The following is a 26,195-nucleotide window of genomic DNA, read 5'->3' on the forward strand; positions in this document are numbered from 1 at the left end:
CAACGCATCTTACCAACGGGGCAAATTTTGCAACAAAACGTTACATTCTGAAACGTAAACAACGTCCGGCACGGTCGGAAGGCCGTGATTCGTGCGGAGCCCACACGGAGCCGCGCGATCCACGTTGGAGCCACGTGGAGCCACGCGATCCATGTGGAGCCACGTGGTGCCATTCGATCCACGTGGAGGCACGCAATCCGTGCAGAGCCACGCGATCAGCACGGAGCCACGCTGAGCCACTCGGAGCTACGCACGCTGCAGCTGCTCAGCTTGTAGTTCAACATTTAATTGATTTGGTGCCTGCCGCAGCTAATCACCGGCAGGATTTAGCGCCTCGGGCGGGCGCAGTTTATTAAAATTAGCGCGGACGCGACCATATGGCGGGGTGTTTATTTGCTTGGCTTAAATGTCAGCGCCGCTGAAACGATAGCGCCTCTCAGTCTGGGGCTTTGAGCGGCGCCAGGTGTCTCCGTGCCTGGAATGTCAACCCGGGGGGAGCGGGAGAGCCTCCGCGAGCGCCTCCCTCCCCGATGCCGCGGAGAATCCATGGGCGCCGGCGTCCGTTGCTTCGTCGTCACCGTCGCATCCTCGGGATGGGTCGTGGTCGCGTTTACATTGACGATGCTGTTGCTGCTGCCTGCCTGCCTGCCTGCTGCTGCTGCTGATACGTGCGGTGCGAAAGAAGTTCAACGTCGTGCATACAAGAACAAAAAGCCACAAGGCTACTTCGAGCGCAAGATGTTTTCGCCAAATGAATACAATGTGTGATCAGTCAGGATGACAGTAACAATGATGGTAACCGTGGCCGATTATGCTGAAAACAACACCCCCTCTCGCAGACATCGCTCTCGCTCCGCGGGTTTCCGTGGCTGTGCAGCTGTGCGGCTTTCCGATGTGCTCACGGTTCGTACCGCGCGTTGTTCGGCACGATGTCCGACGTGTCGCTCCACGTGCTGGGGGCTTCTTCAGGAACCGACTTTTGTTCAAGCTGGAAACACACCGGAGAGAGAGACAGAGACTGAGAGAGAGAGCCGCTCCCAGAGACGTCGCAGCCGGAGCTTGCGTGGTTGTCGTAATGTCGAGGGGTCAGTTTTGTTTGACGCAAAGGGCCCTTCAAAGGCGTTCACTCCACCAGGAGCGCCCGGCGCCGTTGAGTTGTGGCCGTGCCCCTTGAGCTTCGTTGGACCCCGCGTGGACACCTCGAGGAGTGTCTCGGAGAAGTCTCGCCGCCTCTTCATACCTCACGGGCACCTGTGGCTCCCCCTACACTGGATTATGGCCAGAGTTTCAACTTCATTCGTTGAGGCCAACCACCACACTGCTACTGTTGGGGCAAGCGCTGTTAGCGAGCACCTATGAATGAGGGCACGACACACGAGGGGGTGGGTGTCCAGCACCACGCCCGACCGTCTTTGTCTCCCTAGCGGTTTTGTTGAGGTTAAGTCGACCTAGGGGAGGCCTAGGACCGGTTCAGATAATTTTTACGTCACAACTATACGCTCACTCACCCACCTACCTACACACGCACCCACTCACCACACTGCAGGTCACAATTACACACTCAATCACCCACCCAATAACCACAATGCAGGTCACAACTCCAGCGGTTGAGTGAGCGGCTCGCAATTGGAAAGGTTGTGAGTTCACATTCTGGCTGGGGGGTTAACTTAGCCCACCGTCCCTCCAGAGTCGATACAATTACCACGATGTTTGTGGGGTGATTATCCTAGGAAGCGACCCGCCCCTGCCATAGAAATGTTGAATTTCCACCACTGGCTCTAGGCTGTTCGAAACATTCATGAGCACTGCTTCGATTTGAGCGAGAAGCCTCTGACTCAATTGCAACTTTAATCGTGCCTGTTAGTTGTGGGCCGCTTGGCATCCTTGGCTTCTCGTCCTGTGCCCAGGGGATGGCCTCTGCGAGTGGCAGTGACCGTGGCTGTGTGGAGGTCACGCCCCGTCCCCACCACCCCTGATATAAATCAATCGCTGAATCAAAGCCCTTGTTAATAACCACGTGCTTTAAATGTTGAGATCAAAGTTGATCACTCCTCGAGGCGTGGTTGACGGAGGTTTCTATTGCGTGTTTTAACAAGAGAGCAGTGGGGCGGCTGGCGAGTGTGTGCAGGCGGTGCAACTGCACCGGGGCCCACCGAGAGTGGGGGGAGTTCGGGTGACCGGACTACGTAGAGAAGTTATAGAGGCGGGGGGGGGCAGCAGCCCAATTTCACTCCTTGCACGAGGACCCCGTGCCAACCACCCGACGCCATTGATCGACACGGTGGCTGGGAGATGTTAACTAACTCGCCTGGTATACAGGAGGTCGCGGGTTCAATCTCTACGCTGAAGCCTGTGTATCTGAAGTTTGCATGTTCTCCCCGTGGTCACGTGGATTTTACTCTGGGTCCTCCTGTTTTCCCCTCCACATTTAGAATCAACATCGCGCGTTTAGAGTATTTGGCTGCTATACATTTCCACTTGATAGGCCACTTCGTTGAGCTATCATTTGTAACAACCAGGTCGCTTCTGAAAAATAGTGGTATAGCTCAGTGGGCTTTACCTGGTAAAATAAAAAAATAGTTTTAGTTTGGTTTAGACACAGGACACAATTACTACCGCATCGATGTCACTGCGGCTGTGCCCTCCGGCACTGCGACGTCTGCTCGTGTCGTTTTGTCACAGACGTTAGACGTTCAACGCTCCACGTACGCTGAAATCGTCGCTTCCCAGCATGCAGCGGGAAACGTCGGATGTCGTGCCGAACAACCCCGCAGCGCGGTCGGAAATCGCGTCCTGAATAGCGCAATTATTTTCTAATCAATACCGCAACCGACGGCGCGAGAGACATTTCTGCGTCGTAAATTATCCCTCCGATGCTTTCGGCAAGACATTTTTTGTTCCACACGCGCCGACGACACGGCTCGAGAAACGCACACGCGTGTAATGGTTCAGTGCGCTGACGTGGAAATAAATAATTTCGCCGGTAAAACAATCAGATCTCAGCGAAACAAAACTGGTAATGAGGCAGCGCAGACGGAGCGCGTTTGTTGTCGTCAGAAACGAGGATGAGGAGGAGGTTTCCTCCAGCGTCGTGTTCCGCTGACTCGGCGTGCCGCTGTTACGCCGCTCACGCTCTGCGCGAACAATTCCGCTGCTAATTGCGCACGGAACTCTCGTCGTCAACACTTGAGCACTTTACTTTTCTTTGCCTTTCAAAGGCAGGCCGTGTTCTTGCCGCGCACAGCAGGAAAGATTTGAAAAATGCGTGGCGAATGTTGTCGTGGAACGCGGGGTTTTTTCTATTTCTAGATTCGTTTTGTGCTGAGAATTTGTTTATGGTCATTGCTGCTGCCATCGCGATCATCGTCGTCGTCGTCATCGGTACCATCAACGTCACTGTCTGATGTATCTACGTATGTTGAACTTCTTTCACACCGTACAAAGCATTGCAGATGACCGCAGGAGCGCATCTAAAAGCGTGCGTTGCAGTGACCGTCCTTTGTCCGATGTCTCGCCAAAAGTCGCTGCGAGGATGACCGGAGGTCGGGTGATGGTTTATGCTCCTTGACAAGATCAGCAAGGTATTGTGGTTGATGGTGGTTTGAAAGGTCTCACAGGCTTTCCTGCACCAGGAAGTGTTTCATGCAACATACATTTTTCTAGATTTTTAACCGTGTTACGACGTTTTCTCAACCCCCCTCGGGCCTTGAATGGAGGGCGGGGGTGGCCATCGCGGTCCACTAAAAACCCCGCTGACAGTGGCAGCACTGGGGTTCAAAGTTCACTCACATTTGCTGCCGCATTCTGGACATAAACTGCAGTTTGTTAAAGAAAAACCCATAACAATCGCGTAAACAGTTAACTATCATGCCCCAAAAGATATCCAAAACGTTTTTTGCATTTTATCAAACGGCTTAGACACTGGAAATAATTTTCTCAGCTTCCAATTTTACACGTTGAGTGTAATGGCAGTGGTGGGCTGTGACCTTTTGATTATATACATATACATATTTGCTAAATCCGCAGAGCAGAATTACACGGCCAGATTAATGGAAGCTTGCTTTTATTGTAGCTGTCAGGCCCATTAAAAATCCGCGGGCGGCTGGTAATCACTTCCCTTCACCCAATAATGCCCGTGTGTTCCACGTGGCTTAAATTGGCTAAATACAATTTTTTGGGCCACAATGTCACTCGGTTGGCACAAAACAAAGCCACGGCGCATCGTGATTTGGGGGCATTTTTGTGTCGTTTTTATCTCACCGCGCTGGCACAGAACTATCCGCATCTCTCCTTTCGTTCTAAAATAGCGGTCACAACGACGACGACGACGACGGCGCCCCGCGTGCCCACAGGCGTCGCGTTCGAGCGCGAGCCGTCGTCCGCAGGCGACCACCGCCGCGGCCGCCACCGTGGACGGGCCACGTGAGACCGCACACCTGCGTGGCAGGGCAATTAGCCCGCTAACGACCCCCCAGTGACTCCACGAGAACGCTGAAACGATAATGATCACTTCAGAGACGTCAGTTCCATAACTGAGCTTCCACGGTGTCATGGTTAGCGCCCCGGACTTGCAGTATGGAGATCATACTCTTGGGTTTTTTCGGTAAAGTCACGTAGGTAAAAAATAATAATAATAGAAATAAAATGATTTCATTTATTATTATTTTATTTCTATTATTATTTTTATTTTTACTTTTTTTACCTACGTGACTTTACCGAAAAAAACCTAGGCGCATGAATCCTTGTAGTCACGAAAGCTTCACATCTAAAGTACGGAGATCGCCGGTTCGATTCCATCAAGGGGGAACATTTTTCAAAACCCGCCCCCCCCCCCACCCCTCGCACAGCTTCCACCCCAGCGGTATCAGTGAGTTGCCCCGCAGGTCACGTGCGGAGGGGCAATGGTGTTGGGGGTCCGTCCACCTCTTCCAACACGTCGGGTCAACGCGCAAGAGTCGAACAAATTCCGTCTCGAGTTTGCGCCGAGTGGGAAGCCCTTCCCGCAGCAGTGGCGTGAGCAACCAAATCGCAGGGCTGCGCCCGTGCCTTTTCATTTGCGGCTGCCATTATTAAAGCGACTGAAGGTAAGTGCAGGGGAGGACCCCGTAAGCAAATCAACTGGAGCGGTAGAGTGGGACAGTTGCTGGGAAGCGGGACATGTGGCTGGCGCGCGAGGGCTTCAATTGGGGAAAAAGGCAGGAAATTTGGAGGATGGTTAGGGGCGGTTAAGGATGACAGAAGGTGGAGAAGAAGAGAAGCTGGCAGAGAACCTTCTGGAAGGTTCGAGAATGAACGGAGGGAGCGAGGATACGGGTGGGGGGCGCCGTGGAGCGAGCCCGCGGTTCTTGGCGGTGAAGCTCCGTACGAGGGCGTTGCGTGCGTGGCACGGCGGGAATAAAGCGCCGTACCAAATAGACGTCTCGCGTGCACTCCCCCTCCATGAGTAAAGAGGTAACCGACGTCTGTTGAATGTGTTCCAAACAGCTACGTCTGATTGTAACACGCACACACACACAAATGTCCTTCGCCACTAAGTGGCGGTGATGTCACTATGGCGCTTGTGCCAGGCTAAGTGCACTTTAAGGCCACGTGAAGTGTCGAATGCCTGTTGGCAGGAGGTCACGGGAGAGAGATCCAAGTGGCATGGGTTGACTGACTTGAGATGACTGACCGATGCACCGCCTGTGCCCCCTACTGTGCACACACACACAGACACTTGCGCGCACAGACACGCACACTCTCCTAAAGCGCAACACGGGCGCCACTGCCTTCTCCACGTTCGTTTGGTGTCACGAAGCAGAATCAGAATCTTTGTCTAGAGCGCAGGAATTCAATGAGCTATGAAGCTCTTCTGCACAGATGTCCAGGAGAAGCAAGGGCAGAATAGCAATCGCGATGAACGTGGACGTGGCTGTGTGTTGTGTGAATGTAGGGAGCTGTAGCCTACCAACTTGTCGACGCACGAGCCGTTTAGCATCATGAAGCATGAATCCGGCATGAATCCGATATCAAGATCTGGCAGAGCGAGTGAACCCAATGAGAATGGCAGCGGTGAAATGGGCTCGCGTGCAGATGACTAAGTGGATTGTCGTGTTGCACGATCGTGACAGATAGACGGCTTCGGGAGGTCTTTAGCCAGCAGTGGATAGATCGTGGCTCATGGTGGTGGTGGTAAGAGCAGTGAGTGTGTTGGTGGAGGAGGCTATGCTCGTAGAAAGGGTTCCGTAATTAGAGCCCTCACAGCAGCAGTAGCTGCTGCTGCTGCCAATGTGGCATCACACAACTGCTATCACCAGAAACACCACGACACCATCACTCAATCGCCACCAATATCGCCACTGCACCACCACAGCCTCACCACGGTACCACCAATATCACCATCACATCACCGCAGCATCACTCAATCACCACAAATATCACCGTAACACTGCCACAGCATCGCCACCATCACCACAGCAGCACCGATATCACAAGATCAACACCATCACGACGCCATCGACAACAGCATACACCTTGACCACATCGCACTGCAAGAAAGCAACACACGGAGGGGGTGGTTAGGGGTGGGTGTTGCGGGGAGACCCGGGAGGGAGATGTTCAAGCGTAGCGCCCCCGGTATACAGAGGGGAGCCTCTTTGAAAATTAGCAGCCGCTGGGCTCAAGACGCCGGGATTTGCCAACACGAGCCGAGCTTGATCTGTAGCAGCAGGCCGCGGACATCACAGGGGAGGCTGCTGCTGCTTCTGCTGCTGCTGCTTGTGCTGCTGCTTCTGCTGCTGGTTCTGCTGCTGGTTCTGCTGCTGCTTGTGCTGCTGCTGCTTGTGCTGCTGCTGCTTCTGTTGCTTGTGTTTTGGTGCTGATGTTGGCTGCTGCTGCTTGTGCTGCTGCTTGTGCTGCTGCTGCTTCTCATTTGAGGCTGAGTCAAACTAGGGGACCGGTTCAGGTATACGTCGCTGGTGTTTGCCGGGAGCGGGAATCGAACTCGGGTGGCTGGGTTCGTAGCGCAGAGCGCTAACCGCTCCACCACCGCTCCCCCGCAACAACAAGCGACACACACGGACACGTGCACGGAATCCTCGTTTCCCGTGCCGCACTTTGAAAGCCACGCGTCTCATTGCCGAGGAGCGCGCAGCAGTCTGTCTGTGCACCTGGAATATTTTTGGTACCACGGCATCCCACGTGAAAAGCAAGAAGGGGGCGGGGGGGGGGTGAGCGGGGGGAGGGCTGCCATGGCAACTGAAAGCTGACGCATATCGCAGCACCTCCGCTCAATTAGCGTGGCCACAATTACACCACCACCACCACCACCGTCGTCTTACTCATTGCGACCTCCCTCTGTAATCATTAGCGCGCCTTTTCAGCGGCGCGCAGCGCGGCTCGGCGTGCGGGGTGAGTGGGCGAGCGGGGGAGGGGGGGAGCGTGCGTCCTTGGCACGCGAAACCGCGTGGCCCAGGCGCACACAGAGGCAAAGGTTCCCCCCCCCGTGTGTGTAGCCTCCACAGCGCTGTCGGGGCAAGTGCTGTTAGCGAGCACCTATGAAGGCCGGCGCGGGGCACGAGGTGGGGCCGGTGTAGGCAGCACCGCGCTCGGCCGCCTGTTATCCCACTGCTGATGTTCACGCACCGCAACGGGAACTCCGATTAGCACGGTTGACTACGTACGGTGCGAAAGAAGTTCAACGTACATGCGTATTAAGGCCGAGCCAACCTCAGGGAAGCCGAAGGCAGGTTCACACGTTCGGTGCTGATGTTGGCCGTGACCCCGTATCAAACTGCATGGGTTGCCGGCTTCGCAGAGCAGTGCGCTACCGCCCGACGCACACACGCACGCACACACACACGCACACACGCACGCACACGCACACACGCACACACGCACACACGCGCACACACACGCACACACGCACACACACACGCGCACACACGCACACACACACGTACACGCACACACGCAACACACACGCACACACACGCACACACACACGCACACACACGCAACACACACACGCAACACACACGCACACACACGCACACACACACGCACACACACGCAACACACACACGCAACACACACGCAACACACACGCACACACACGCACACACACACGCACGCACACACGCACACACGCACACGCGCACACACACGCACACACGCACACACACACGCACACACACACACGCACACACACACGCGCACACACACGCACACACACACGCACACACACGCACACACACACGCGCACATACACGCACACACGCAACACACACACGCACACACACACGCGCACACACACGCACACACACACGCACACACACGCACACACACACGCGCACATACACGCACACACGCAACACACACACGCACACGCACACGCGCACACACACGCACACACGCACACACACACGCACACACACACACGCGCACACACACGCGCACACACACGCACACACGCGCACACACACGCACACACACACGCACACACACACACGCACACACACACGCGCACACACACGCGCACACACACGCACACACGCACACACACACGCACACACACACACACGCACACACACGCACACACACACGCGCACACACACGCACACCCGCGCACACACACACACGCGCACATACACGCACACACGCAACACACACACGCGCACACACACGCGCACACGCACACACACACGCACACACACACACGCGCACACACACGCACACACGCGCACACACACACACGCACACACACACACGCACACACGCACACACACACGCACACACACACGCGCACACACACACGCGCACACACACACACGCGCACATACACGCACACACGCAACACACACACGCGCACACACACACGCACACACGCACACACACACGCACACACACACGCGCACACACACACACGCGCACATACACGCACACACGCAACACACACACGCGCACACACACGTCAAGGGACTGCCTCTGGTGCAGGTCAATCAGTTTCAAGGACAACGCGTGGGATACATTATCAAAACATATTTGTTTGCATGTTTTTTGCCACAAGTATGCGTGGTTTAAATGCAGATTCAATGCCTTGTAATAAAGGTGTCTATTTGATGTTTGAACATCTTAACACCTTCTGTATTATTGTATGTATGTTGAACTTCTTTCGCACAGTAAGTAGCTAACCGTGCTAATCGGAGGTGCAGGGGAAGGACAACAAACTAAACACAAAAAGCAGTTCTAAAGAACGAGTTTTCAATCTAGATTTGAAAGTGCGTAGCTGAAGTGGCTTCCCAATATCGGACGGAAGAGCGTTCCAGACGGCCACACAAGCGCATCTGAAAATGCCCGATGCAGTGACCGTCTTTGGTCAAAGCCTTATTCTTATCTTCTTCTTATCATCTTAACAGACTGTTGGGGTAAGTGTTGCTTAGCAAGCACCTATGAAGGCCGGCAAGGCACACGAGATGGTGGTTGACCAGCACCACGCCCGGCAGCCTTTAGCTCCCCAGTGGCAATGTTTACACACCGCACCAGGGTACTCATTTGAGGCTGAGTCGACCTAGGGGAGGCCCAGGACCGGTTCAAATAATCGTCACTGGTGTCGACTGTGAGCGGGCATCGAACTCCGTTCACCATGCTCGTAGCGCAGCGCGCTAACCGCGACACTAACGCACCCCCCCCCCCCCCCCCGTGTGGCCCCACCACGACAAGGCCGAGCTTCCGAGCCGCGGTCCGTGACCCCGCAAACACCGCCGGGGACGCGACAACAACAACAACACGAAATGTGCCTTTGCATATCTACTGAGCCCCGCTGGAATATTTAATTAGCTAAATCAATGCGCACACAAAATCAAATGAGAGGCCGCGTTAATGAATGCGCGAATAGATGCACCGCGCGTGTTGTTTCAATCCTTGCGGGGAGCACACGTGTCGCCTTCCCAGTCGTCTCAAGTCAGCCAACCCCATGGCACCTGGGGTCTCTCCCGTGACCTCCTCCTGCTGCCAGCAGCGAGGGCTCTCCACGCTCCACGGCCTCAAGGTGCACCTAGCCTGGCACAAGGGCCGCGGTGGCGTCAGAGCCGCTCAGACGGCGGCTGTCATTGTCGTCGCGTGAAGCCGTGAGGTTTGCGCCGCCTTCACCGCGTTAAGATCGCACGGCGAGGGAAAACGCCGGGCATTAGGGTGCAGGAATCCTTATTACCGAATCGGGCCATTCCAGGTCATTTAACAGAAGCAGCAGCAGCGGTGTCGTCACGTGCAGCAGCAGCGGCAGCAGCAGCAGCAGGGGGAGGCACGCGTCCTTGTTGGACATTCTAAAGAGGCCTCACATAGCGCAGATCCACCCACGCCCCCACCGCCAATATCGCATCTAATCTCGTTATCCACACTACAGGTATCAGACTGCGCCTCTTTAGATTAAGTCAGCGTGTTACCTTACCACAAATCGGGCTCGTCTTTCACCCGTGCAGACCCCCTGTGGTGAGAACGGAGCCGTGCAATTAAAACAATTATATTCTTTGGGTCTTTCGGTAAAGTCACGTAGATATAGGTTGAAAGAAAATAAAATAAAACTACGACGTTTCGATCGCTACACAAGCGGTCGTCATCAGGATCGAAACGCCGTGGTGTTTTGTTATTTTCTTTGAACCTATCTGCGTGACTTTACCGAAAGACCCACAGAATATGAATTCCTGCAGTCACGAAAGCTTCAAGTCAATAATTAAGACAATTGTTTAGGCTTCATGCTGCACCACACTCGCTGGTCGCCACGTGGGATGCCCACACGGGTCCCTCCCCGGTGCCAAATCAAAATGCCTTCACCCAGCGCCCGTAATTCCCCTCGGCTCAATGCCAGTACCCATTATGCACCTCGGCTCGATTCCAGTACCCATAATCCCGTGAGAGAAACCCTCCTCGTTTTGGAAAATTCAAAGTTACTCCAATTGGTACGAATACAACTCGTGCAGTTTTCATACAAATACAGAGTAGCAGTACAAACGCACGTCCCTGTTGGGTGAAGCCCTCCTCCTGCCGTGCCGGCCATGGGGGTTGGTTAACCATACTTCACCACTCTGGTCGGTGCGGGATGGTTAGCGGGGGGGGGGGGGGGGAGACGAAGATACCCACCCAGACCCAGGAATGTTTCGTGTCACTCGTCACCGGTGGCCGTCTCCAGGAATCAACTTTCACATGGCCACATTTTCTGAAAGCCACGTGGCGAGATGTTAACTACCTCGCCTGGTGTAAAGGAGGTCGTGGTTTCGATCCTGATGCAGACGCCTGCTGCAGATTTCGAGTTTGCATGTTCTCCCCGTGGTCGCGTGGATTTTTTCTCTTTCTCCACGTTTAGAAACATGCGTTGACAGTATTTGGTTGCTATAAATTTCCACATGATAAGCCACTCCGTTGAGCTATCATTTGTGATAGCCAGGTCGCTTCAGAAAAAGAGCTGTGTAGCTCAGTGGCCCTTACCTGGTATAACTGAAATAGTGTTCAGTAAAGTCACGTAGAATGGAAACAATAAAAATAATAAAATAAAACATAATAAAATAATTCTCACGACGTTTCGGCCACAACGCAAGCAGCCCGACAGACCTCGTCTTCACCTGATGACGGCTGCGACCGGGAACCACTGCGTTGGGTTTCGTGGATTGCACGGCGAAGTTCTCCATTGTTATGGTCGTGCCGTGTGTCGCTCGGCGCGGTGTCTGACGTTTCGCCCCCAACCGCTGCGAGACGCTCCCGGAGAGTCTCCCAGCAGCAAAACTGTTGGACATCGCGCGCTAACCGCTGAGCCACCGCTCCAAAACCCAATCGTAAAGCAGCAGCAGTGTGAAGTTACCACGACGCAGTTGCGGGGAAGTTGCCTACAACCCCATGGGCAACGTTTGTGTGGTGCTGCACCTCCCCTGCTGCACCAACCCCCTCGCAAATTCCAAACATCATAACGTCCTCCTCCTTCTTGAGGCCGCTAACGACCTAATGACTCCTACTTACGTCCTCCCATAGACAACAGTTGCAGAAATCGATGCGTGAATAACGAAGATGTATACGCCGGTTTGATTTGTGTTTCTATTTATTACCACCCAGGAGGGCCTTTACGGCGCTGGAAATGCTCCTAATTCAGACTCCGCCGCAGTGTTGAGGCTTTTTTTTTTCAAGACGGATGTTTGTCAGTAAAAGCAGCCAGCGTGCGGCTTGCCTCCGTGAGACTCTTCCCATTGCGATGAGATCGTGTTGGCTTCAGCATAAAATATACGGAGGGGGAGCCGGATGCTTCAAACACGTCATGAAAGACTCCCCTATGAAGCCACACATTGTGCAATTCACACGGGGGGCGATTCATCCGGAGGAGGCGGCAGCAGCAGCAGTCGCCACAAGCAGAGGCAGAAGCAGCAGCAGCAGCGGCGGTGGCGGCGGCGAAATCTAAGAGATAATTTTCAAAGTCGCATTTCGAGTGGGTAGCGAAAGGGAAATGGAACGTGCGCAGGGCAGCGCTGTGTGAGCTACGGGAGACAGGGAGACAAGCCTCAGCCTCCTCCTCCTCGCGCACGCCTCAGGAACGTGACAGCTGTTTAAATTCCACAGAACAAATATCCGATTTGCCAGATGCGTCACTGTCAGAAGGAAGTGGCAGCTGGGTTGAGCGTAGATATCGGCGCGGCCACGCGCTGCTGGGAGGAGAGGGGGGGACGAGGGGGGCGAGGGTGACGCGGCTGTGGCGGTGGACAGAGACGTGTGGATGTGAGGGTTTGGACCGGGGTGAGATCTCGGTGGGCCACTGATCTCGACGCCTGCACGGTCGTGCCACTCCGCGTAGGTGTCACGAATCGCCGAAGCGCTCGGCTTTACCGATTACCGGCGAACGCAATTGTTGGCCGCGGTCGTCCGCCCGCTGGGCGCGTTTGGGCAGAGATCGTAGAAGCGTCACCACTAGCAGCGCCAATGAGGATGCTATAATCTATCGTGATGGCAATGAACGTTGTGAGACGTGTGCCGAAAAGCACGGAGAGGCGCATGCTTGGAATAGCACAGAGAGACGGAAGGAGGAACACGTGGATTGGAGTCCGTAGTCAAGTCGGTCGACATCGTGCGGACTTGGGCAGGACACGTTCCGAGAAGGGACGATGGCCGCACGTCGAGACTAGCGACTGAGTGTCAGCCGAAGGAGGGAAACGAGCCCGAGAGGACACCCGCTGTGAAGACGGAGCGCTGAAATCATGCCTTGGATTGATCTTGGAATTTGTTTGCGAACAGTAAAAGCCCCTGGGCCGATGGTGGCCGTGAATCAAGTCTTGAAAATCCATGCACTCCTTCAAACTCGCGGCGAGGACGGGAAAATAAAACTGACTGAGCTACGTCGCCGGCTCCGAAAACCCATCGATTGCGTTTTGTAGGAACAAATTTAAAAGGCGAGAAATAGTGATGGATCCTTTTGGCCCGGCTATTGACGACAGGGAGCCTATTATTGGCACTGATTTGACCCGTCTATTTAAATCAATTGCCCATTACTGTGGACACACATGCCAGCCTCCCACCGGGACTCTCCTCTACGCCTACACACGGCGCACACAGGACGGCACAGCGCTGCCACGCGTCGCTACCCACACGCTACGCAAAGCCCTTCCAAGCCTCGTTGTGCCAATACCTGTGCGAGAATACACACCGTGTGTACGACCCCGGGGCACAACCATGAACATCGTCGTCTTCATCATCAGCCACGATCAGCTGCTGCATGAAGACCTCCCCCAAGCATCCGTCACCTCTCGCGACCCTGCAATGTAATGATCCGCCCAGCACCCGCACGCCAATTACAAAGTGCTTGCCATCAACAAACCACAATGCCTCGCTGTTGATATCGTCAATGAGCATAAACCATCAAGCGAACTCCGGTCATCCTCGCAGAGGCTTTGGGCTCGACATCGAACAAAGGACGGTCACTGCATCGCACGCTTTTAGATGTGCTTTTGTGGTCATCTGCAATGCACTTCCTGCCAATATTAGGAACCCACTAGTTTGAAAACTCATTTCTTAAGGGCCCTTGCCCAAGAAATCTTTGAAAGGCTATACGGGGGATCTTTGTCTGGGTGGAACGCCATGGGTTTTTAGGTAGCCGACTGCTTCCGTATGTTTTCTCACATATATACTATTTGTGTTAAGTGTGTTGTCCTTCCCCCATACCTTCGATTAGCACGGTTGTCTTTGTACGGTGTGAAAGAAGTTCAACATACGTAGATACATCAGACAATGACGTTGATGGTACCGATGACGACGATGATGATCGCGATGGCAGCAAAAATAACGAATCATTTCTCAGCACAAAACGAATCTCGTAAAATAAAAAACTCCGCGTTCCACGGCAACATTCGCCTTGCACTTTTTTCAAATCTTTCCTGCCGTGCGCGGCAAGAACACGGCCTGCCTTTGAAAGGCAAAGAAAAGTAAAGTGTTCAAGTTTTGGCGACGACAGTTTCGTGCGCAATTAGCAGCGGAATTGTTCGCGCAGAGCGTGAGCGGAACACGACGGTGGAGGAAACCTCCTCCTCGTTTCTGACGACAACAAACGCGCTCCGTCTGCGCTGCCTCATTACCAGTTTTGTTTCGCTGAGATTCGATTTTTTGTTTTTTACCGGCGAAACTATTTTTTTACCACGGGAGCGCACTGAACCATGACACGCGTGTGCGTCGCTCGACACGGGTCGTCGGCGCGTGTAGAACGAAAATGTTTTGCCGAAAGCATCGGTCACCGCATCGTTTGCTTTCAGATGCGCTTCTGATATTAGGAAGCCGCTGGAGGCTATGCACTTTTAAACCTAGATCGAAAACTAATTTATTTAGAACTGCTTTTTTATGTTTGTTTTTTTGTCCTTCCCTCGCACCTCCGAAAAGTACGGATGACTTTGTACGGTGCGAAAGAAGGTCAACATACGTTCGTGCATACATGAACTGATTTCATCGCTCCGTCTCCTGGGCGCTGGGCGTTCACGACCGATCTTTCACCCGGGGCTGCCTCCATTCCAGATGTGGACGCGCCGCCGTGCGCAAGTCGCTCAGCCCCATACTCCTTGGTTCTTTCGCTCAAGTCACGTAGGTAAAAAGATAAATGAAAAAAAAAATTAAATCACGACGTTTCGATTGCCACACAAGCAATCATCATCATCAGGTGTGACAACCACAGCAATAAAAAAATTACTGTAAAAATTTACTGTAAAAAATATTCTTGCTGTAGTTGTCACACCTGATGATGATTGCTTGTGTTGCAATCGAAACGTCGTGATTTTTTCCCTTCATTTATTTTTTCACCTTCGTGACTTTACCGAAAGAACCAAAGAGTATGGATCCTTGCAGTCACGACAACTTAAAATCTTTAAATCGCTCAGCCCCTTCAATTGCGCTAGCAGGGCATACCGAGCTCGCGGATGGAGGACGCGATGCACGAACGCGACCACGAAGTCGGAGGAGCTCTACACGCCGTGTCGGCCCCAAGCTCGCTGCGAGGCTCGCTCAATGCCGGAGCGGTGGAGCAGTCTCGTGCCTCCAGGTCTGGTTCTCCCCAGGCGGTGAGTGCGCTTGTCACAGAAGCTTGCCTGGGTCGTGGCCAGGCACTGGCGACTCGTCCTTAGTGGCCGTCCATAAATGACGTCACGCGATTTTGGACAATTTTTGACCCCCCCCCCCTTTCGTCACACGGCGTCACAAAAAGTCAGACCCCCCCTCGAATATGACGTCACAAAGCTCTGCCCCCCCCCCAAAAAATATATATAAAACATGCTTCAAATCGCTTTAAACTATTGCCATTGTATAGTGCGTATTTAATGTGGCGCTGCACTCTGATGTTGTAGGAGAAAATATTTATTAAAAAGTATATTTAATTATGTAGAACGTGTTGTCTATATTTATTTAAAGTTGTGCATTTTGATGTGACGTCACATTTCTCACCCCCCCCCCGTCACACATCGTCTCAAAATGTCTAACCCCCCTAGGTGCGTGACGTCATTTATGGACGGCCCCTTAGGGCCTTGGTCCCACGAGTGGAAAAACACGGAAGAAAACCCGCGAATGATACCTAGCTGCTCATTATAATGATTACAAACAGCATACACCCTCCCCTCCCTCCCTCCCTCCGCCTCTTCCCCTCCATCCCTCCCCTCCATCCCCCCTTCTCCAGCTCGGATTCAGCCCCCCCACCCCCCGCCACTGGGCGTTTCTGTGCCCCACCAATACAATCACCACCGTGGCCTTGGGATTCATTTCATCCGCCTAGCTCCTGCACACCGCATCCAACGTGCCCCCCCCCCCCCTCTATGGCCGTGCCCACCGCTGGTCACTTGCCGGATAACTTCGGTGTCTGCCAGCGACCCGGTAAAAAAAAAAATATTCAGCGAGTAATTAAGCCGTGCACGCGGTGATCACGCCTCGTTACCCAGAGCCACTTACAAGCACACGGGAGCCCTGCACGTGGTAATTACCACACGGTTAGGTGCACAGGGAGAGAAGGGGGGGGGTTCCATGGGTGCAAATGGATACATTTGCAAAAAAAAAAATCCACCTGTGGTTTAATCATCGTTGATCTGTGTGGCTCTACGCAGCAAGGTAACACTCAAATTCCACCATGAGGGAAATCGATGTGATAGCTGCTGCTGCTGCTCCCGCTGCTGCTCCCGCTGCTGTTCCGAGGAAACGACGTTTCACGCACTTGGCCTCCCGCAGATTATTCCGCGTATTTAAAGAAAAACACACACACGCTAGTTCGTACGGCGTTACCAATTAGGCGCTAATTGCAGGACGCGGTGCACAGCGTTCTCTCTCTTCTGTTTGTGTCAACATCAATTAACATCTCACACGAGGTGGCAGGAATTGTTATGGGTTGGATGGAAAAGCCTTTCTACAAATCTCGTTTTTTTTTATTCATACAGCCTGTTTACACCATCGTCGTTATTATCGTTGTCATTATCATCATCATCAGCTTCAGTCATCGTCCTTATAGTTTACGTAACTTAGCGGTGGCTGGTGTCAACAGAAATCAAATCTACAAATATCCAGCAAAAATAAATGGTAACAGAATAACGGCGCCGGCCAGAAAAGCGTTACGTTTCAAACAACACGCAAATGCGAAAAGCAAACGGCCATTGCGCATTACGTAACAACAACAAAAACCATCAGCAGTTCCTGACGGCGGTGATTTATTGACAACAATGCATTTTTTCAATAAACGCCGATGCTTCTTCTATAAAATACACAAAGAAATGCTGCTGCGTCGTGTGCTTTTTACACATTTTCGCGTCTCGTTCGCAAACATAGCAGTAGCATGGTATGGGCCCTGGGTGCAATGAATAACATATTCGTTCTCGTGTCCACTTTCCCCTCCACCCCTTAGCCCTTAGTGGTGAGGCTGCAGCGACGGCGCTGACACCGAACCAAACACGCGGTCGTCTCTCCGATGGGCCTCCGTTTCTCGCGAGGGGGCTGCTCTGTTTCGATTTAAAGCTTTCGTGACTGCAGGGATTCATCTTCTTGGTTCTTTCGGTAAAGTCACGTAGAATGGAAATAATAAAATAATAAAAATAAAACATAATACAATAATTCTGGTGAGAATGATTTTATTATGTTCTGGTGATAATGATTTTATTATGTTTTATTTTTATTATTTAAAATAAAACATAATAAAATAATTCTGGTGATAATTATTTTATTATGTTTTATTTTTATTATTTTATTATTTCCATTCGACGTCATTTTACCGAAAGAACCAAGAAGATGAGGCTGTTCTGGTTTAGATATCGCCCTCGGGGTGCCGTGCGATAGTTTGTTTTTGTCGTCATCTCGCCGGCTGCCCGCAGCCCGGACCCCCACGAGGGCACTCACCGTCCTTGGGCTCGCCGCCTTCATCTCCCAACGGTAATTCGGGCCAAGAGACAGCGGTTACCCCCCCCCCCCCCGCGTATGCAGGGCTGTTAACTATTTATTTCATTAGCTCTTTATTGAGTCACGGTCGCTCAGCAGTGAAATACGTCTGGCACGCGCAGCCCGGCTGGAGGATTAAGCGGCCGCGTGCCGTCGCTGACGTGAAGCGTCACGCTCGGCGGCGCGCGGCGGGGCAGCCAGATCCACACGGGGGACGAGGGGGGGGGGTCTCTCTTTGCTTCCATCGTCCATGCCGCCTATCACCCCCCCCCCTCCCCCCTCCACGTACCCCTTGAAACGTCAAAACAGACAACAATTTGTTGCTCAGCTGACCCAAAGCTCTCCCATGTCTGGGCACAAGAATCTTTTTTTTTTCGTCTTAAGACTGAAATCTTTTCCAAATTTCTAGAGGCGGAACGCGACGACTTCGATCACTCGGCCGAGCCACGAACCGCAGCTGTCCGCTTCCCCGAGACCGGGCGCGGGGCAGAGACGACGCGCGCCGCGGGCTTGGGGACGCGCTGCGAAGCGCCGCTTTGATGGGCGACGCGAAAGGGGCACTCGCCACTCTCGGCCAACAGCCGTGGCCGCGTCCGTCGGTCGTCAGTCAGGAGATGAGCAATCTGGGAAGCCTCTCGTCGTCTCCACTCGCGCTCCTCCACACGTCAAACCGCACCAACCTCCCCCCCCTACCGGCGTCCCTTCTCTCTCTCTCTCTGCCACATTCCCAGCAAAGCAAAAGGAGCGTTGCATTTCAATCAACCGTGGAAATTCGGCGCAAATGGCCAGCTGAGCCGCGTTCTCGTTTCAAGGGGAGCGTTGCCGTACACGCGACGGCTTTTCGTTGAGATTGTGGCGCTTTCGGTTCCACGAATAAGCGCCGTCGTAAATGAAAAAAAAATGTTCGTCCATGTCTTGTCCACTGCTGGATAAAAGTCCACCTCTGGACGTTGCCAATGTTCAATCTCCAGCGCCCGTGAAGGATAATGATCGAGCATGGAAAAGTGGAGAGTGCGGACAGACAGCACCTAATGCAAGGTTACCGCCGTTCAATAAACGCGTAAACGTAATTTAGACTCGCCGGGAAGAATCCGTGTTTAGCGGAGACGATGTGAATTCCTTTCATTGAGATGGTGATTGAGCCCAGGAATGCATTGCTAAGTGGATTGTGCTTTGTCCTCAAGAGAACAAATCTTCCCAAAATGCAATGTGCCAGCAGCAGTTAATCATTTGACTTTTCATATAAATGAATTTATTTCGGACTAATAGTTTGTGACTATTGAAGGGTTCGTCTTACACTGACCCAGCTAGTATTAGGTAGCTATTAATATGCAAATGTGAAAACAGTTAATCAAAACATCGTTTTTACATTGAATGCTCGTCAGGTACCATGGTGTAAAGTGCTGCCTCCACCCCTTATTATCTGCTATTCCCTTTGTATGTTCTAAGCAGAAGTTGCCACCGACTGATATGTCACCGACTATAAAAAATGTTCTCCTTTTAAGGCTTTCGGGTTACTGATTTGGAGTGTGTTGATTGGTTTGAGACGATGTAAATTGGTGTAACGTGACCGTGGTGGCTCAAAAACAATCCCAATGTTGACCACCTCCTTAAGGTGGACTTTGATCAGACATATATTGCTTTATGAACAACTCCTATCATCCTGGTTGGCAATTTCAACCATTCAATCAAAACGGTTGCTCTAAGTCAACTCGTGTTGCTCTAAGTCAACTCGTGTTGCTCTAAGTCAACTCGTGTTGCTCTAAGTCAGCTCGTGTTGCTCTAAGTCAGCTCGTGTTGCTCTAAGTCAGCTCGTGTTGCTCTAAGTCAGCTCGTGTTGCTCTAAGTCAACTCGTGTTGCTCTAAGTCAACTCGTGTTGCTCTAAGTCAGCTCGTGTTGCTCTAAGTCAGCTCGTGTTGCTCTAAGTCAGCTCGTGTTGCTCTAAGTCAACTCGTGTTGCTCTAAGTCAACTCGTGTTGCTCTAAGCCAGCTCGTGTTGCTCTAAGTCAGCTCGTGTTGCTCTAAGTCAGCTCGTGTTGCTCTAAGTCAACTCGTGTTGCTCTAAGTCAACTAGTGTTGCTCTAAGTGACCACGTGTTGCTCTAAGTCAGCTCGTGTTGCTCTAAGTCAACTCGTGTTGCTCTAAATCAGCTCGTGTTGCTCTAAGTCAACTCGTGTTGCTCTAATAAGTCAACTCGTGTTGCTCTAAGTCACCTCGTGTTGCTCTAAGTCAGCTCGTGTTGCTCTAAGTCAACTCGTGTTGCTCTAAGTCAACTCGTGTTGCTCTAAGCCAGCTCGTGTTGCTCTAAGCCAACTCGTGTTGCTCTAAGCCAGCTCGTGTTGCTCTAAGCCAGCTCGTGTTGCTCTAAGCCAGCTCGTGTTGCACTAAGTCAGCTCGTGTTGCTCTAAATCAGCTCGTGTTGCTCTAAGTCAACTCGTGTTGCACTAAGCCAACTCGTGTTGCTCTAAGCCAGCTCGTGTTGCTCTAAGCCAGCTCGTGTTGCTCTAAGCCAGCTCGTGTTGCTCTAAGCCAGCTCGTGTTGCTCTAAATCAGCTCGTGTTGCTCTAAGTCAGCTCTTGTTGCTCTAAGTCACCTCGTGTTGCTCTAAGCCAGCTCGTGTTGCACTAAGTCAGCTCGTGTTGCTCTAAGCCAGCTCGTGTTGCTCTAAGTCAGCTCGTGTTGCTCTAAGCCAGCTCGTGTTGCTCTAAGTCAGCTCGTGTTGCTCTAAGCCAGCTCGTGTTGCTCTAAGTCACCTCGTGTTGCTCTAAGTCAGCTCGTGTTGCTCTAAGTCAGCTCGTGTTGCTCTAAGCCAGCTCGTGTTGCTCTAAGTCAGCTCGTGTTGCTCTAAGCCAGCTCGTGTTGCTCTAAGCCAGCTCGTGTTGCACTAAGTCAGCTCGTGTTGCTCTAAGTCACCTCGTGTTGCTCTAAGCCAGCTCGTGTTGCTCTAAGTCAACTCGTGTTGCTCTAAGCCAGCTCGTGTTGCTCTAAGCCAGCTCGTGTTGCACTAAGTCAGCTCGTGTTGCTCTAAGCCAGCTCGTGTTGCTCTAAGCCAGCTCGTGTTGCTCTAAGCCAGCTCGTGTTGCACTAAGTCAGCTCGTGTTGCTCTAAGCCAGCTCGTGTTGCTCTAAGCCAGCTCGTGTTGCACTAAGTCAGCTCGTGTTGCTCTAAGCCAGCTCGTGTTGCACTAAGTCAGCTCGTGTTGCTCTAAGCCAGCTCGTGTTGCTCTAAGCCAGCTCGTGTTGCTCTAAGTCAGCTCGTGTTGCTCTAAGCCAGCTCGTGTTGCTCTAAGCCAGCTCGTGTTGCTCTAAGCCAGCTCGTGTTGCTCTAAGCCAGCTCGTGTTGCTCTAAGCCAGCTCGTGTTGCTCTAAGCCAGCTCGTGTTGCTCTAAGCCAGCTCGTGTTGCTCTAAGTCAGCTCGTGTTGCTCTAAGCCAGCTCGTGTTGCTCTAAGTCAGCTCGTGTTGCTCTAAGCCAGCTCGTGTTGCTCTAAGCCAGCTCGTGTTGCTCTAAGCCAGCTCGTGTTGCTCTAAGTCAGCTCGTGTTGCTCTAAGCCAGCTCGTGTTGCTCTAAGTCAGCTCGTGTTGCTCTAAGTCAGCTCGTGTTGCTCTAAGTCAGCTCGTGTTGCACTAAGTCAGCTCGTGTTGCTCTAAGCCAGCTCGTGTTGCTCTAAGCCAGCTCGTGTTGCACTAAGTCACCTCGTGTTGCTCTAAGCCAGCTCGTGTTGCTCTAAGCCAGCTCGTGTTGCTCTAAGCCAACTCGTGTTGCACTAAGTCAGCTCGTGTTGCTCTAAGCCAGCTCGTGTTGCTCTAAGCCAGCTCGTGTTGCTCTAAATCAGCTCGTGTTGCTCTAAGCCAGCTCGTGTTGCACTAAGTCAGCTCGTGTTGCTCTAAATCAGCTCGTGTTGCTCTAAGTCAGCTCATGTTGCTTTAAGCCAGCTCGTGTTGCTCCCCACGTCACTTGGGCGCAGCGCCGCATCACAAAACAAGCCACGGCAAGTTTTATTTCAGTTTCATACGAAATAAAAAAAATTAACAAAAGCGACTTCACAGATGGTGGCAACGCAATCAGGGGGAGGAGGAATCTGGCTCTAGAATCCGTCGCTGTATGGGCCGGTCGATTTCGCGGACGCTCTTGTGCCCGGTGGAGCTTTTGATTAAGGGAAATGTGGCCTCCAGTGACCTTGAGCAATCAAGGAGCTGGCGCCTGACGAGCCAAAGACCTCCCCGTGCACTCTCTAATCCCGACACGGGCCCCGGCCTTTTCTGCCCGTCTGATAGAATTCGTTGCGTCTCTCTCGGGATCTCGATTTTCGCCGCGCTTGTGCCGTCTCCATGACGGCGCACATCTTGTACGATCACCGTCGAATTAGATCTTCCCGTGGCAGACAGATGCAAGCCAAGGACAAAAAAAATGAGAAAAGGAAGAATTAAGCAAAAAAAAACAAGTACTGCGAAAAAACCCAACCCAACCACCGCAAACCACAAAGCACTCGCGCTAATTCTTTACGCTTTGCACGCGAACATCTCATCGCTTCTGCCGTGACAATCCTCTCCTGCTTTTACTTAACGTTTAATTAATCCCCTCCACATTCATTATTTTACATTTCAACCCATCCATTAATTCAGCCAATCGGCGCCGGCCGTACCATTTCCATGCCGACAACCGCTTTTTCTCGCCAGAGTGCATCGGCAACGTGGACAAAAAAGGCCCCGCCCACAACCCTATTTCACCTGTGCCTGTACACAAACTTACCGTTGCAGTCTCTCTCTCTCTCTCCCAGCCCTATAAGCGCTGGGAGTCTCTAAGCTCTAAGCCGCATTCATTGCATTCATTAAGGAAGCCCTTGGGAGATTGGCAAAGTTCAGCTTTCGCTCAGAGAGCCGCATTCAATATCTCTCCGCATAAAGCTAGCATATTCCTTCGCCGCCCGTTGATACCTCTCATTGTTGAAGCTGCGGTGTATACATAGCTCGCCAACAACAACAAAATATTTCACGCCGTGTCTCTGGCAGTCAACTTAAAGTGAAATTCAGTGGCACCAGCCCACACCGTTGGCGCTCCTCGCACACGCGCGCGCACCCACCGTGGCTTCTCGCAGAGTGCTCGGCAGCGCGGCAGGCGTTAGCGATTTGTGTGTAAAATCCATACGCGTATTTAATTTCGCAAATTAGCTCCGTGCCACGAGAGTCGTCCGTAATTCCGCGTGATTGGTGACAATGGTGACAGCACTGCCCAGGAGACAATCTGAACTTGTGAACCTCAACTCCTCAATCAATGAATGCGTTCGGCTAAAGACGACGTTTTGTATCTTTTTCTTCGAAGGGAGACGCCGCATCTTCGGGGCGGAAATTTCAGAGAAATCGGCACCCATGCCACCAAAACGCGGCCAACCGCCACCACCGCCGCTGCCGCGTGCACCGATCGCACGTGTGGCTTGAGTCGGGCGCTCCACGTGAAAACGGCAAGGGGTTTTTTTTCTTCCTCTGACAAATCTGCTCATTCATTATCCTCCAGGAGCCGCGCTGCCCGGCGAGGTGTTAATGTGGTAAAACTCTTGGCTTCTCAATAAAGCTGAGGCCGCGGAATAACTTTCCGTGGCCTCGTCACCTCCAAATTAACGGCGCATTATTGTGTATGGGCTCCTGCACGAATGTTGGAAGGTGATCACTCGCCGTTAAATTTAATTTAAAAAATGTTTAAATCTCTCCGTGATTGGAGCCGCTCTACTGCCGGGCACCAAGGTGAAGCGTGGGAGCGTGCGTGCTGTTACGCGAGCACTCGCGTTTCGTGCGGCCAAATTAAGCCGGCAGCGGTTTCAGACGCTCACCGGCTCACCCGTCAACCCTCAGCCTGAACGTCATATAAACATCGCTCCTCAACTCGACAGCCTGGAACCCCAGGAAAGGAAATTGCTTTAGCTCTGCGTTACAGTGTAGAATCTCCCTCATTATCTACGTTGCTAATCATTTTTAGAATTATTACAAAGGATGTTTTTGTTGTCAGCCGGAGGTTGAATTTTCCCGGTGATGGAACCACTTCAGCGACGGCGGCGGCGCTCGCCTTGCTGCCTTCCCTCCCGCCGCCCGAGTGGTTAGCATTTCCTGCACTGTTTCATTATTTCAAGTCTAAGCCGGCCAGAAGAGTGGCCCTGTATCTCATATCCTGAAATAACGCATTGATATTCAAAGCGACCGATAATAAGATTCATTCCTTGCACAATAACGTGCCAGATGCTATCGCTCGCATCTCAAGCTGGCATCAAACACTGATCCTTAATTTGTGGGATTGCAAGACGGCTGCAGGGAAGGTGTTCTTGAAAGGTATATATATAGTGGCTTTTTTGCTTCAATATACATTCAAATCCCGCACATCCAATGCATCAGCGATGCGACGACGCTCCTAATGCAAAATTTGCAAAAAGAAAAAAAATTGGTAAAGCCACATTGGTGTGGGAAGGGAAATATACCAAAAAAATACAAACCTCAACCCCGGCTGCTATTTTGCACGACTATTAGCGCAACATCTGATGGTACGTTTCTTTAAAAAAAACCCCTAGAGAGAGAGAAGAGGAGCACGGAGGGAGGTATTGTTATGAAAGATGAAGGTAGGGATAAGGGCACGCCTCCAGCCTCTGCCGCTCTCAGCAACTGAAGAGGAGTGAATGTGGAGTGCGCCAGAGGAGATGGATTGGGCGGCCTGGGCGACTGGGGCAGCCGGGGCAGGCGAGGGCCGGGCGCTGATGCGCGACATGGGGAGGGGGGCCGAGGCCACCGCCGCCACCACCGCTACCGCAGAGCGACGCGCGCACGCCACCCAAGCCCCGTCGTCGTCGTCGCCACGGCGACCGCCGATCCCCCGGTGCTCTCTCGCGGCTTAGCGGGAGACGAGGAGAGCGAGCGGACGGACGGATGGACGCGTGCCGTCCCCTCGCGTGTTCCGGCGCACCGCCCCTGCTATCAACGCCCCCCCGCCCGCCCTCCCCACTCGAGACTCGTGGCTTGTTCCTCTCGGGTGCCTGACTCTGTACACCCCCCTCGCCCGCACACACAACGCCCCCAAACCACTGCCCCCACCGCTACCCCCACCACTACCCCCACCGCTCCCCCCCCCCACAACGCCCCCTCCCACACCATCCCGTGCACCCCGCATGACTGACGGACCGCCTGCCCATTCGCTCAACGCCCCCCCCCCGCGCCCTCCCTGTGCAGACTGAACCCGCCCGCCCCCCCAGTGCCCTCGCCCAAAAACTCCCCCTCCCATCCGCACCGCTCCCACCGCAGCCCACGCTCATAACACTCAGAGCCAGGCGCGCGCGCGCTGTTCACGCGCGCACTCATAGCGCGAGCACACACACACTCTCACTCACACACTCATCTCGCACGCACCCACCGCACGTACACGCGCGCACTCATAGCGCGAGCGCACACACACTCTCACTCACACACTCATCTCGCACGCACCCACCGCACGTACACGCGCGCACAAGACTTCGTGCGCGCACACTGCTCGTCACACGCAGGCAACGCAGTCACGCGCAGCACTCGCACTCGCACGCACTCTGAGCAGCCGCGATGCTCCCATCCTCCCACCCCTCTCTGCCCGAGCAGCATCATCGGGAGAGATGGCAGCCGACAGACGCTCCCCCTCGCCGATCAATCGCCGTCGCCGTCGCCGCTCATCTGCGTTGCGCCGACCGCATTGGGAACACGCCACTGCGCTCGCTCGCTCCACCTGTGTGCAGGAGGGCGCAGCGGTTTCTGCCAGGACAGCCGGCGAATCCAGCAGCCGCCTGGGTGAGTGGCTGAGCTGCCCTTCCCTGCCCCGTGCTGCCCCGTGCTGCTCTCTCTCTCTCTCTCTGCGCGGTCTGCGGTGCGGTGCGGTGCACCCACATTTTCCCGGCTCCGAGCGCCAGGAACTCGGGTGCCTTTAGTTGGCGTGGTCAGACCCGACGGTTGCCACCTGTCCTGCTTGTCTCAAGCTCGTCTTGTTGTTCAGGCGGTCGCGTGTCCAGGGAAATCTGCTTCCCAGGATATAACACGCAAAAAAAAATCACAGTTCTTGTCAGTTGTGCATAATAATACACCACTCAAGACGAAGCATTTACATATTGGTCTCCCCTCTGCTGGTATCGTGAGATGTTCATCTTCCTGTGATGCAAACGTCCCGGTTTTTTTTTCGTACCTCAGGGGTGGCAACCCTATCAGAGGGGTCATCAGCAGCTTCCCACAGTTAATTTTACCCCGAGAGTAATTTTCTAAGAGGTGACACGGGCCGTGGCGTAGCGCTGGCGGATAACGATCTCCC

The 26,195-nt window shown here is 53.2% G+C and overlaps 2 long non-coding RNA genes across 2 annotated transcripts in view; one reads left to right on the forward strand and one right to left on the reverse strand.

Moving 5' to 3' along the window:
• Window positions 1–26,195, forward strand: part of LOC144946050 (uncharacterized) — a 46,172-nt gene that overhangs the window by 1,939 nt on the left and 18,038 nt on the right. Inside the window, exon 2 of the long non-coding RNA XR_013639747.1 lies at window positions 25,499–25,684. This is a non-coding gene — a long non-coding RNA (uncharacterized LOC144946050). The remainder of the gene's footprint in view (window positions 1–25,498; window positions 25,685–26,195) is intronic.
• On the reverse strand, window positions 639–25,702 carry LOC144946051 (uncharacterized). Its single transcript, XR_013639748.1, has 3 exons — window positions 25,623–25,702; window positions 912–988; window positions 639–661 (listed from the first exon to the last, which is right to left on the reverse strand). It is a non-coding gene; the product is annotated as an uncharacterized LOC144946051 (long non-coding RNA).

This window comes from Lampetra fluviatilis, chromosome 39 (assembly GCF_964198595.1).
Source record: "Lampetra fluviatilis chromosome 39, kcLamFluv1.1, whole genome shotgun sequence".
In the NCBI taxonomy this organism is placed as follows: Eukaryota; Metazoa; Chordata; class Hyperoartia; order Petromyzontiformes; family Petromyzontidae; genus Lampetra; species Lampetra fluviatilis.